We start from the raw sequence: 12,606 nt of genomic DNA, 5'->3' as shown, positions 1-12,606 counted from the left end.
GTTAATTATATTATTGTCTAAATTTTATTATTTATTTATTTTAGATTATAAATCACATCTTTTTTTTTTTTTTTTTTGCGGTACGCGGGCCTCTCACTGTTGTGGCCTCTCCCGTTGCAGAGCACAGGCTCCAGACGTGCAGGCTCAGTGGCCATGGCTCACGGGCCTAGCTGCTCCACGGCACGTGGGATCCTCCCAGACCGGGGCATGAACCCGTGTCCCCTGCATCGGCAGGCGGACTCTCACCCACTGCGCCACCAGGGAAGCCCTAAATCACATCTTTTTATTAAATAATATTAGTACTTAAACTTAGGCTTTTAATTAATTGATTTTAATAGCAATACTTAGATAGTCCCTGATTATTCTCACTACCTTTGAAAAATCTTATTGTCTACATTTTAAAATACTTATACTGTGTTGTAATAATTAAAACTTATGTGAGAACTATATATTAGTTATTATAATCAAACCTATAACTTTTGAACTATGACCATCCCTTCCTTCATTCTTTTCACAACAGAAAGCCATCGTTCCGTCTGGATTCTGGATCTCAGCTCCTCCTGTCTACTTGAGGACCTTGCTCCATCAATTACTCTCTTTTTGTTGTGTCTTCAACCTCACTCTACTGGTTCCTTGCCATTAGCATTCTCATTTGTTTAAAGTGTCTCCCTCATACATATCCTCTCTCCCTCTGGCTTCTACCCAAATTCTCCTTCCTTTCACTAGAGAAAAATTTTCAAAGAATTTTCTGTGCTTGCTATCTCCACTTCCTCACCTCCAATTTATTCGTCATTCGTAGGTAGTCAGGCTTTCATTCCCAACACTGCTGTGAAATGACGCAATAAAGTCACCAATATCATCCCTATTATAAGATATCCCTTAGTTCTTAATGTTTCAACAGCATTTGAAGTTGTTGACTGTTCGTTCCTTTTTGAAACAATCTCTTCTCTCAGCTTCTGGAAAACCACACTTAATGTTTGTTTCCTTTCTGGCCACTCATAATGTCCTTTGGACACTGCTGTCTTTGCTTAAATACTGCCATTTCAAGGAACTCTAAGGCTCTATCACTCTAGTCTAGTCTACACATTCCTCTTGGATTATCTCATCTATGCCATGGTTTTATTTCTATAGGTTGATGACTTCTAGACATGAACTCACTCCTAAGCTTGAAACCTATGTATTCAATTCCCTAGTTGATACCTCTTGGATGTTTTTTAGGAAACTAACTCAAACACAGCATGTCCGAACTGAGCTGATGCAATCACCCACCCAAAGGCGGAAGCCAGAAATCTACATGTTTACTTTGAATTTTCTCTTTTCCTCAACATCCATTCCATCATCAGGCTCTGTTAAAACTTCCTCCTTAGCACATCTCAAATCATCCATTCCACTCCATTTCTTCTTCTTTTTTTTTATTTTGAAGTTGCCTTTTTAAAAAACTTTTTTATTGAAGTATAGTTGATTTACAATGTTGTGTTAGTTTCTGCTGTACAGCAAAGTGAATCAGTTATGCATATACATATATCCACTCTTTTTAAGATTCCTTTCCCATATAGGTCATTACAGAGTATTGAGTAGAGTTCCCTGTGCTATACAGTAGGTCCTTATTAGTTATCTATTTTATATATAGTAGTGTGTATGTGTCAATCCCAATCTCCCAATTTATCCCTTCCCCCCTGGTAACCATAACTTATTTAAAAACAGAAATAGAGTCACAGATGTAAAATAGTCTTTGAAGCCATTACATTTTGGGGTTTTGTTAGCAGCAGAACACCAGTATTCTTTATTGTTAGTTATAAAATGATTCCTATCTTCTCAATATCAGTTGAACAGGTGGCGGTATTGACACAACTGTGAAAATTTGCAAAAAAGAATTCTGTCTGGAGAAATGAACAGTTTTCTCACTTCTGTATAAAGGTAATGTGCCATGGGGAACTAGGGCCAGCTCACACTGGCTTATGAGGTACCCATTCCCAGTGTGTACATCTCTTCCCAACCAGCCAAGGTGGAAGTAATTACACCATGGAAATTGGCAAGCATTATAAATCAGGGCTATCCACACCCCCTCCGCCCCCACCCCAGAGAACTGGCTTACCAGCCCACCTCTGGGAATCCACTCCATTTCTACTGCCACTTCCCTAATCCAAGGCATTATTACCTGCTTACTATAATTGCAGTACAGATCAAACAGGTTCAGTCTCCACCCCACCCCACCCAAATCCATTCTTCCCATTGCAACCATCATGATCTTCTGAAGGCGAATATGTCATATAATTCCTCTGCCTAAACTCCTTCAACACTTCCATTAATCTCAGGATAGTCTGAATTCCTTTATGTGTCTTATGCAGCTTTATGCAATCTAATGTCTGCTTATCTCTGTAGTCTCATCTCTGATCACTTACTGTTTTCCCCTCACCCCCCCCCACACACTCATGCACACAGCTCTAGCTCCAAGAATATAAGTAGCTGCCTGCTTTGCAAAAAAAAGTATGATTGTTAAATAAGCAAAAGTTAAGACATATTATACCAGGTTTTTAAGATTATAATATAAATAGTATAAAATTCCCAATATAAATTTTAGTTTTATAATATATAGATTTAATATATAGATTACTATATATAGATTATATAAGTATACTATAGTATAGTAAATCCAGTATATAGATTTAGTTTTTAGTACATAGATTTTAGTTTTTAAACACCTGTCATATGTATATACTTAAAACATAGATTAAACATTAAATATGATTAATTTAACTCACATTCTAATTCTCTCACTCATTTGTGGTGACATTTGGTAGACAAAAGTTGGTTATGTGTATTTGCAAGGTATTGATCATTTTTGCTAATGTCACAATCTTTGGAAAATTACTGAGAGAAATTTGAATTCTAGCTTTTCCTGATAACAGATTCTTTAGTAAGTTGCATTTGTATTCCCATTTATACCACGTTCTTTCTGTGTTTGGATCATTGGAATACTTATGGATGGTAATTATCAATTCATAATTTTAACAGTCTCTCCATTTCCTTTGTCATTGTGGTTTATAATATGTTTTAGATACAGTGGTCGAGGATAAACTTCCAGTATTTCCTAAATGTGCTTTAATATAGTTTTTTTCCTTCACATTTGAACTCACAGGCAGTCAACTTCAAGTCCAATGAACATCTGAACTGGGCTAAAGGTTCACAACTTTAGGCAAATCTGATTTTTTTTGTCTTTGTCTAAATTATACTGTTGTTAATAGCAGCACTCATTTTTTCATTAATTTTTATAAAATATTAAGTTCAAATGAAGTAAACTATTCAAATAATTTTATAAACACTGTTGTACAAAGATGGCATTGCTCTGAAGTTAAGCTGCTAGTGGGCAGTTAATGCTGTTATGTGATAACAGCTTCACATTTTTATCAGTGGATATACTGCAATCCTAGTTCAGCCTAGAAAAAGTGGATGATGGGGTGGGAGGGGATTAATGTGTAACATCCAATATCACCTCTCTCTGTGTTCTTATCCCTGTGTTTCTTCTGCCTGGGGAAAATCTCTCCATGCCTCCCCCTCAACCTCCAACTTCCCCTTTGTTCATCTCTCACATCACATCAGACTTTCACATAGCAACTGCCCATCACTACTTCTTACTCTTTTGTCACGTCATAACTTTGATGTCCCTTTATCCAGCAAGCCTTTGCACACCTTCCCTGACTACTGTAGGTGACTCTTTTTCCAAATCTGGTCTCTGTTTCTGTAGGTTGGTTTCACGCTCTTCCAGTACAGAATGACTGACTGTTCATATGGCCACTGACGTCTTCCAATCCTCACATCACACCAGAGAGGGCCAAATATGTTCTTTTTTCTAGTTTCCTTAGTAAGTCTTAGGCAAGACCTCTGAATGGTCTAGTGGGAATGGTGTGTCCACCCTTGAACCAGCCAGCCATCTGTAAGTAAGGGTCAGAACAAACATGGTGCCTGCTACCCACCTCTTAAGAGCTGGGGGCTCTGATGGTTAATTTTATGTGTTAACCTGGCTACACTATAGTATTTAATTATTTAATTAAACTCTATTCTAGGTGTCGCTGTGAAGGCATTTTGTAGATGTAGTTAACATCTGCAATCAGTTGATTTTAAGTAAAAGAGATTACTCTTGACAATGTGGGTGGGCTTCATCCAATCAGTTGAAGGCCTTAAGAGCAAACCAGGTTTCCTGGCAAAGAGGAAATTCTGTCTCAAGTCTGCAGTGTCACCTCCTGCTGAGTTTACAGCCTGCCCGATGGATCTGTGGATCTGGGGCTTGCCAGCCCCACAATCATGTGAGCCAATTCATTAAAATAAATCTCTCTATATAAGATTGGTTCTGTTTCTCTGGAGAACCCTGACTGATACAGGGACCTTCTAGGATATGATAGAATCACTGGACCGGGAGCCAGGCAGCTATCCCAACAGTGCATCAGTAACAGGAAGAAAAGATACACAGAGAAATGGGGAAAAAAAAAAAAGGGGGGAGGAAGGGGAATGAAAAGTACACAGGATAAAGAGTATTAGAATATGGCTAAGCACTGACTCATGTATAGCTATTCTTAAGTTACCTAACCCTGTCCTAATGATAATAAGGAGACATAAGTACATGAAATTATCATCCCTTTCTAACTCAGATTGATTTATTCCTTCAGTTTGAACTACCTTTGTCAATAGACGGTAAGTTTTCTATAATTCATGTCTTACCATGTTTTACTTTTTCTTATTTAACATTCTTAGACCTTATTGTCTAAGTAACTGTATTCGTTTCCTATTGCTGCCGTAACAACTTACTAGAAATTTAGTGGCTTAAACCAAAAGTAAATACATTATTTTACAGTTCTGGAGGTCATAAGTCTAACAGGGTTTGGCAGCACTGTGTTCCTTCTGGAGGCTCTAGGGGAGAATCCTATTCTTCGCCTTTTCCAGCTCACATTCCTGGGCTCATGGCCCTCTTGTCTTCAGTCAGCAATCGCAGCACTTCAGCCTCTGCTTCATATCTCCTCTCTGACTCTGCCCCTCCTGCCTCCTCCCTCTTATAAGAACCAGTATCACTTCCTGATCTTAAGAGCCCTGAATTAATCATATCTGTCAGTTTTTTTCTTTTTTCTTTTTTGGCTATGTGAAGTAACATATTCACAGGTTCCAAGGATTTAGGACATGAGCATCTTTGGGTCGAGGCATTATTCAGCCTATCATAATAAATAATTACCAAACTGATACACATAAATAAAAATCAAATAATATTGAAAGTCTCCATCGTCTCTGCTATAGGTGTGGGCAGTGTGTGTACATATGTGTATTTGTATATATCACCCAGCAGTGTGACTGCTGCCGTCGGGGCAAAGCGACAGTACAATAAAAGTAGGCTCCAAAACAAAACAAAACAAAAATACTCAAAGTCTCTCTCTCCCAGGCTAGAATTTTTAGCTTTTATATCTGTTTCTTCTAGTATTTATCTTTATCTTTCTCAATAATGGGCCTTCACTGTCATTTCTTACTTTTTCAATTGTAGGCGTTAACTGTTGACTTACAATTTAATAGATAAAGATTTGGCTCTACTGTAAACACCTCTTCAACTTTCTCAATCCTCGCAATGGGGTAACATCATTATTTTTGATAAACCAATAATGAATGTTGATATCATTATGATGTCATAAATATTATTTACTATAGATCCAAATAGAGAAGTATGATTGCATTTTCTTTTCTAAACACTTATTTGTCTCTGGGTATTTGCCTGGTTGTTTCACTTATATAATTTGCTATCCATATATTCTTAATGCTTTCAAAATGTTTCATCATATTATCTATCAGGTTTCCTTTTTCCTGGAGCCCTTCCTCCTGGGCCTTCTGTCCTCTTGATCTCTGGCCTGGCTATTCTCTAGGTCTGTGGCAGAGCTCTCATCCTGTGATTTCTATTCATTGCCTTCTTGGATAATTTGCATTGAAAAACCAGTGGAGAGGGAGCAGAAAAGGTGACAACTTTTCTGAAAGTTCTATTTCTGATATGTTGGACTATTTTCTATATGTTCTACTGCGATGAGAAGAATTTTTAAATCAGACTTAATCACTAGGATCATACATCAGGCTTGACTTGGGTATAAAATGAATCCTGACTCAGTATTTCTGACAACCAAGTAATACTCAGAATGAGTACTGGTTGTTTTTGTCCCAGCTTTATTGAAATATGATTGTTACATAACACTGTGTAAGTTTAAGGTAGACACCTAGTGATTTGATATATGTATGACAGTATTACAAAATGATTACTACAGTAAGATTAGTTAACACATTCATCACCTCACATAGTTTAGTTTTTGTGTGTGTGGTGAGAACTTCTAAGGTCTACTCTGTTAGCAACTTTCAAATATACAACACAGTATTGTTAACTGAGGTCACCATGTTGCACATTACATCCTCAGAACTTATTCATCTTATAACTGAAAGGTTGTACCCTTTGATTGCTTCACCCATCAGCCTCCTTCCCCCATCAGCAACCACCAGTCTGCCCTCTGTTTCTGAGTTTGTTTGTTTTAGATTTCCCATATGTGAGATCATACAGTACTTGTCTCTGTCTGACGTATTTCGCTCAGCCTAATGCCCTCAAGTTTCATCCACGCTGTGACAAATGGTAGGATTTACTTCTTTTTCAATGGCTGAATAATTTTCCTTTGTGTGTGTGTGTGTGTGTGTGTGTATCACATTTTCTTCACCCATTCGTCCTTAGATGGACATTTAGGTTGTTGCCATGTTTGGCTATTTTAGATAATGCTGCAATGAATATGTGGGCACAGATCTCTCTTCAAGATAATGATTTCATTTCCTTTAGATATATACCCAGAAGTGAAATTGCTGGATCATATGGTGACTCTATTTGTTCTTCAGTTCCAAGCCCCAAGTCTTTTATATAATGAATGAAAGAATTGTTGAAAAACATTTGTTTACATTCGAAATCCGATTGCTTTCTGAAGAGTAGATAGATCCCTTATCAGTAATACTGAGAATTAATTATGGCACAATTATTAAAATCCTGTAATGTAGAATGAAATTCCAGAAAATGTAAAATTTTAATTAGACCTCACTCATGTCTAATATGTATGCTGAATAACATAAGCCTCTTTCCTGGCTTTCCGCTGAGAAGGAATCACAGCACACAAGTCAGTCCTGTAAAGTTTTGTTGGGTACTTAATATAGTCAAGATCCAAGTGTCCTGAGAGTTCTTATTTTTGCCACATTCTCCTCTCTCAGTCTTCTTTCTCTTTTTCTCCATTCTAAAAGTCACCCATCGAACTTCCTCTACCTCCCATTCCATCTACCTTTCACTTCCTGTCTCTCCATCTCTACCTCTTCTCTCAGCTGTCATTTTTGCTCAACACAGGTGCCTTCTATGTATTCCCAGGGACTTTGCCATATGTATCATCCTGATTTTTAACTTATCTAGAGTGCTGTGCTGAATATTTTATAGGCATTCAAGTTATTATTGGATATTGAAAGATTTTAGAACTATAGGCAAATGGTATTTCACTTATATCCTTGCATCTAAGTCAACTTTAAAAAACTGCATATCTTTATACCCTTATAACAATAGGCATCTTCACTGACTTCAGGATTATTCCGTAGTTTCATTAATTAATTTTCTGACAGAAAGAGAAATCAGGGAGGATGAATAGATACTGTGATCTTTGGATTTGGCCTGAAGGTTATTAAGGATTTCAATGGAGATGGAATCCGTGCAGAGGAAAGGCCAAAAACAAAACAAAACAGATGTCTTAGTTTTCTAATGCTGTTGTGACAAGTTATCACAAACGTAATCTCTTAAAACAACACAAACTTATTTCGTTTTTCTTTTTTGGCCACGTTGCACCCCATGTAGGATCTTAGTTCCCCGACCAGGGATCGACCCGTACCCGCTGCAGTGGAAGCCCAGAGTCTTGACCACTGGACCCCTGGGGAAGTCCCAAAACAACACAGACTTATTATCTTACAGTTCTGCAGATCAGAAGTCCTACCCAGCTTTCAGTGAACTAAGGTCAAATTGTCAGCCAGGTGCATTCTAGAAGCTGCCTGCTTTCCATGACTAGTGGCCTCCTTCCTTTGCCTTCAAAGCCAGCAGCATAATGCTGTCTGCCATCTCTATGCTTCTCACAATTCTCTCTTCCACTTCTAAGGACTCTGGTGATTACATTGAGCCCATGTGGATAATTAAGGGTAGCTTCCCTATCTTAAAATCAGCTGACTAGCTGATTAATTCCTTCTGCAACCTTAATTTCTCTTTGCTACGTAACCTAACACATTCAGAGGTTCCAGAGATTAGGATGTAGACATCTTTGGGGAGATGGGTATTATTATTTTTTATGTATGTATATATTTATTTTAATTGAAGTATAGTTGACTTACAGAGAGGGGTATTATTCTATCTGCCACAATGAACAAACAAAGGAGAGGACCCAGGCAGTCCTAAAACAGGAACAAATTATGGCATTAAGTAAACACCATAATTTGGAGGAGTAGATGGTAACAAAGAAGCGCTGAAGACAGGATAGTTCATGATGTTGGGAATACTTAACATTTTCATAGGCTGGAGAGAACTTGGATATGTCATGTAACTGTTGATAGAAAATAAAACACCAAAGTCAATTTGAACTGGCCAAAAAAAATTTTAAATTTCAGAAAAGAATAAAAAGTATACCACTTATCTCTTGAAAGACTCAAACTTAAAATAATGACAGTAGGCAACTTAATGCAAAACGCTCTGAAACAAGAAAGCCTATTTCTCTCAAGTTCAATAAAAATTACAAAAGGCTTATACTCCACAATTGCACAATTTGATGAACTTTGGATTGTAAATTGCTAAACAATTTTATATGACTTCTCATGACTGCTATATAATTCTTTCCTGGAGTTTGATTTTTTTAGTGGTATGTTGGTATTATGTCTGGGATCTTCTAATTTGCTTCTAAACCTAGAGAGAAAATCCTGGGCATATCTTCATGTGTGCACAAACACAGCAACTGGGGTGTTCTCTGTTTCCCACCATTCTACCTCCATGCTCAGAAAAAGCCACAAGGGTGGAGTAGATTTATGCAGCATGGAATAACAGTTTCACTTTTTCCTGCCGTTCTCACTGTGAGCCACAAACTAATCATTGTCAAAGAGAGTGAGATTAAAAGTCTCTGTTCCTTTTCAATTTGCCTGAGGTTTTCTAATGTTAAAAAAAAAGCTTCACTACAGGTGGAATTTAATACACTAGCATTCTCTTAGTTGCTAAAATTTTATTAAATGAAAAACAAAGTCTAAAACCTAAATTTCTGTGGGTTTTTTTTTTTTTTCGCGGTACGCGGGCATCTCACTGTTGTGGCCTCTCCTGCTGCGGAGCACAGGCTTCTGACGCGCAGGCTCAGCGGCCATGGCTCACAGGCCCAGCCGCTCCACAGCATGTGGGATCTTCCCGGACCGGGGCACGAACCCATGTCGCCTGCATCACCAGGCAGACTCTCAACCACTGTGCCACCAGGGAAGCCCATAAATTTCTGTGTATTTTTGAAATGGCTATTTAAAAAATACAATCTATAGCTCTCTTCTCTCTCTTCTGCTTCTGAGGCATTGTGCTTACATTTTCTCTTTTCTGAGCACAAAAAAGCAAATCTAGACATCCCAAAGAAATAAATATGGAAGCATTAGATTAATATAATAATGGAATTTTAAAGTTGTAGGAGACTTTAGAAGTAGTCTAGACCAGAGAATTTCTCAAAAATTCTTTTACTATGATCCCTGAAGGAAGGGCAAAAGATCCTGAAGCCCACCTATTTCCATTTTCTAATGAAAACAGATAGTGATGGTGAATGAATCCATAGAAGTTGAAGTAGAACCAGAATTCTAGTCGTCCTCAAACCAGCAATATATAAAAAGGATAATCTACAGAATATGAATCATTCACCTGTAAGAACTGAAGAAAGGACTTGCTTCTGGGGACCCACAGGAGCTAATGGTGTAGTCCAAAGGCCTGAGTACCAGCAGAGCTAATGATGCAAGTTCAGTCTGAAAGCCCACAGAGTAAATACTCAAGAAGAGCCAACCTACCAGTTTGACTCTGAAGGCAGGAAAAAAGCTGATGTCCCAGTTCAAAGGCAGTCAGGCAGGAGGAGTTCCCTCTTACTCGCAGGAGGGTCAGCCTTTTTATTCTATTCAGGTCTTCATCTGATTGGATGAGGGCCGCCTACATCAGGGAGGGCAATCTGCTTTACTCAGTCTATTGATTGAAAGGTTAATCTCATTCAAAAACACTCTCACAGACACACTCAGAATGCTGTTTGACCAAGTATCTGGGGACCTTGTGGTCCAGTCAAGGTGACACATAAAATTAACGATCACAGCCCATAAGGTAGGGTGACATCTCACAATAGGTTGCAGACTATGCCTATAAAGTTACTTTCACCTGGTCTGATTTCCCACCAAAGCAATCTCTCAACAAAATTGCTGCTGCAGGGCCATGTTACATTGACCTGAAGAGTGTCTCACTGTAAATTTCAATTTGTCCTACTTCTAACCTGTGGAACTACTCAGAATATATCTATACTTTATTCCACATACTAGCCTTTCAAATAAATTAAGACCCCTGTTATATTCTCCCTAGTGTTTTTTTCCCAAGTTAAATATTCCCAGTCTATTCCTCTAATCCTCACAGAATATGATTTCTTTGATGCACTGCAGTTTTGTCAGTTTTCATAAAATATGATGCCTTAAACTGAACATATTCTAAATGCGTTCTAACTCCTTTATGCTGAAAAATAACAACTTTCAGTCTCCATTTATGTTCTTCCCATAAAACAAAAGGAACTTTTGTTGAGAGAACTGCTGAAACCATTATTTGTGACTATAATACCAATAATGAAACTAGCCTTAATATAAGTTGTCCAAGTACTTTACATAAATGATCCTCATATATATATATATATATATGAGTCTATTGATTGAAATATATACAATCTCACATTTCCTGCAATGTATCATTTTCCTTGAGACTCGAAGTAAGTGGAGGTCACACTGAATACCTAACCATCCTGATTTTCTTTTTTTTTTTGAGTTATGCGGGCCTCTCACCATTGTGGAGCACAGGCTCCGGACGCGCAGAGGCCATGGCTCACGGGCCTAGCTGCTCCGCGGCATGAGGGATCTTCCCGGACCAGGGCATGAACCCGTGTCCCCTGCATCGGCAGGCGGACTCTCAACCACTGTGCCACCAGGGAAGCCCCCTGATTTTCTTAGGTATATATCCATCCCTCTTGTGACTCAGGTGAAGGTGACTCATCCCCAGCCCAGGAGTAAATCCTGATTTGCTCTAAGCCAATTAGGGTGTTTCCAAATGGGAGCAATCCCCCTTTCAATATTGGTTTAATGGCAGGCATGTGATACATTTCTGGCCAATTAGATATGTAGAAAAGTCTGCTGAAGTTGCTTCTTGGAAAGATTTCCTCATTCATAAACAGGAGATCCCAAGAAATGGCCTCTTTCCTGCCTCTGGATGTTATAACTGGATGTATTGCCTGGAACTGCTATAGCCATTTTGCTATCAGCTGAAAATGTCAGAGTGAAGACATCGAAAGAACCTGAGACCTTGATACTACCCAACCCCTTCTCCAAGTTTTCTGCCCTTCCTCTGTAACTTCCTATTATACAAGATAAAGAAGTCCCTTATTGTTTAAGTCAAACTGAACCAGGGTTTTCTGGTACTTGCAGCCAAAGTCATCTTAGTTGACAAATTCTGCCCCTGAACATTTCAAAGACTGAGTTAACCTTCAACTCACAATTGGTGGGAAATCCAATATCCTCCCAATATTTCTTTGAATTTCCTTGGGTTGACATTCTCCAAATCCAACTTCTTGATTCTACTGAACTCTTGTTCTCTCATCTCATACCCTTTGGCGAAGTGTTTCCTTACGCAGCCATGGAGCATGACTTCTTTTCCTCAATATAAAAAAAATCCACTCGCATAAAACACACAGAGTTGTGTGTATGTGTGTGTGTGTGTGTGCGCACGTGTCAGACTTTATTGAAGGCTTAGGGTAAGGGAATAGAGTTTACATCACTCCAGTAAAACATCTTAAAGTGGATTATTAGACATTCTTGTTTTTAAACATCCTCAGCAATTCTATCTATTGGAATTTTTCACTGGTCGCCTTCCATAGTCACTAGTCTCTGGTTTCATTCTTCAGGCTAATCTCTTCAGGAAGAAGCACTTCATCACAATCCTCAGACCTTGTTTTCAAATCAGTTTAGTCTTCCACCTACTTAGGGGCTCCAGTTTACTTTTGCATATCAAAACTCAGTACATGCACTGCTAAGTTAAGAGCCATCTATCTACTCTGGGTCTTACTTTTGAGGCGCATGGAAAAATTGGCAGATACTTAAAAATTTCAGTCTCTCTGTTCTTCCTCTCCTACCAGACTTTGCAAAAGGAAGGAAACAACATAGTGAGTAATTTCCCCACTGATATGGATTCTGCCACCCCACCTTAGACGAAAGAAGCAGCTATAGTCACCCTGAGTTTTAAATAACATTTTCTTTCCTGTGATACACAAGAATGCTCATATAAGA

Source organism: Globicephala melas, chromosome 9 (genome assembly GCF_963455315.2).
Source record: "Globicephala melas chromosome 9, mGloMel1.2, whole genome shotgun sequence".
NCBI lineage: Eukaryota > Metazoa > Chordata > Mammalia > Artiodactyla > Delphinidae > Globicephala > Globicephala melas.
This window is presented reverse-complemented; position numbering follows the sequence as displayed.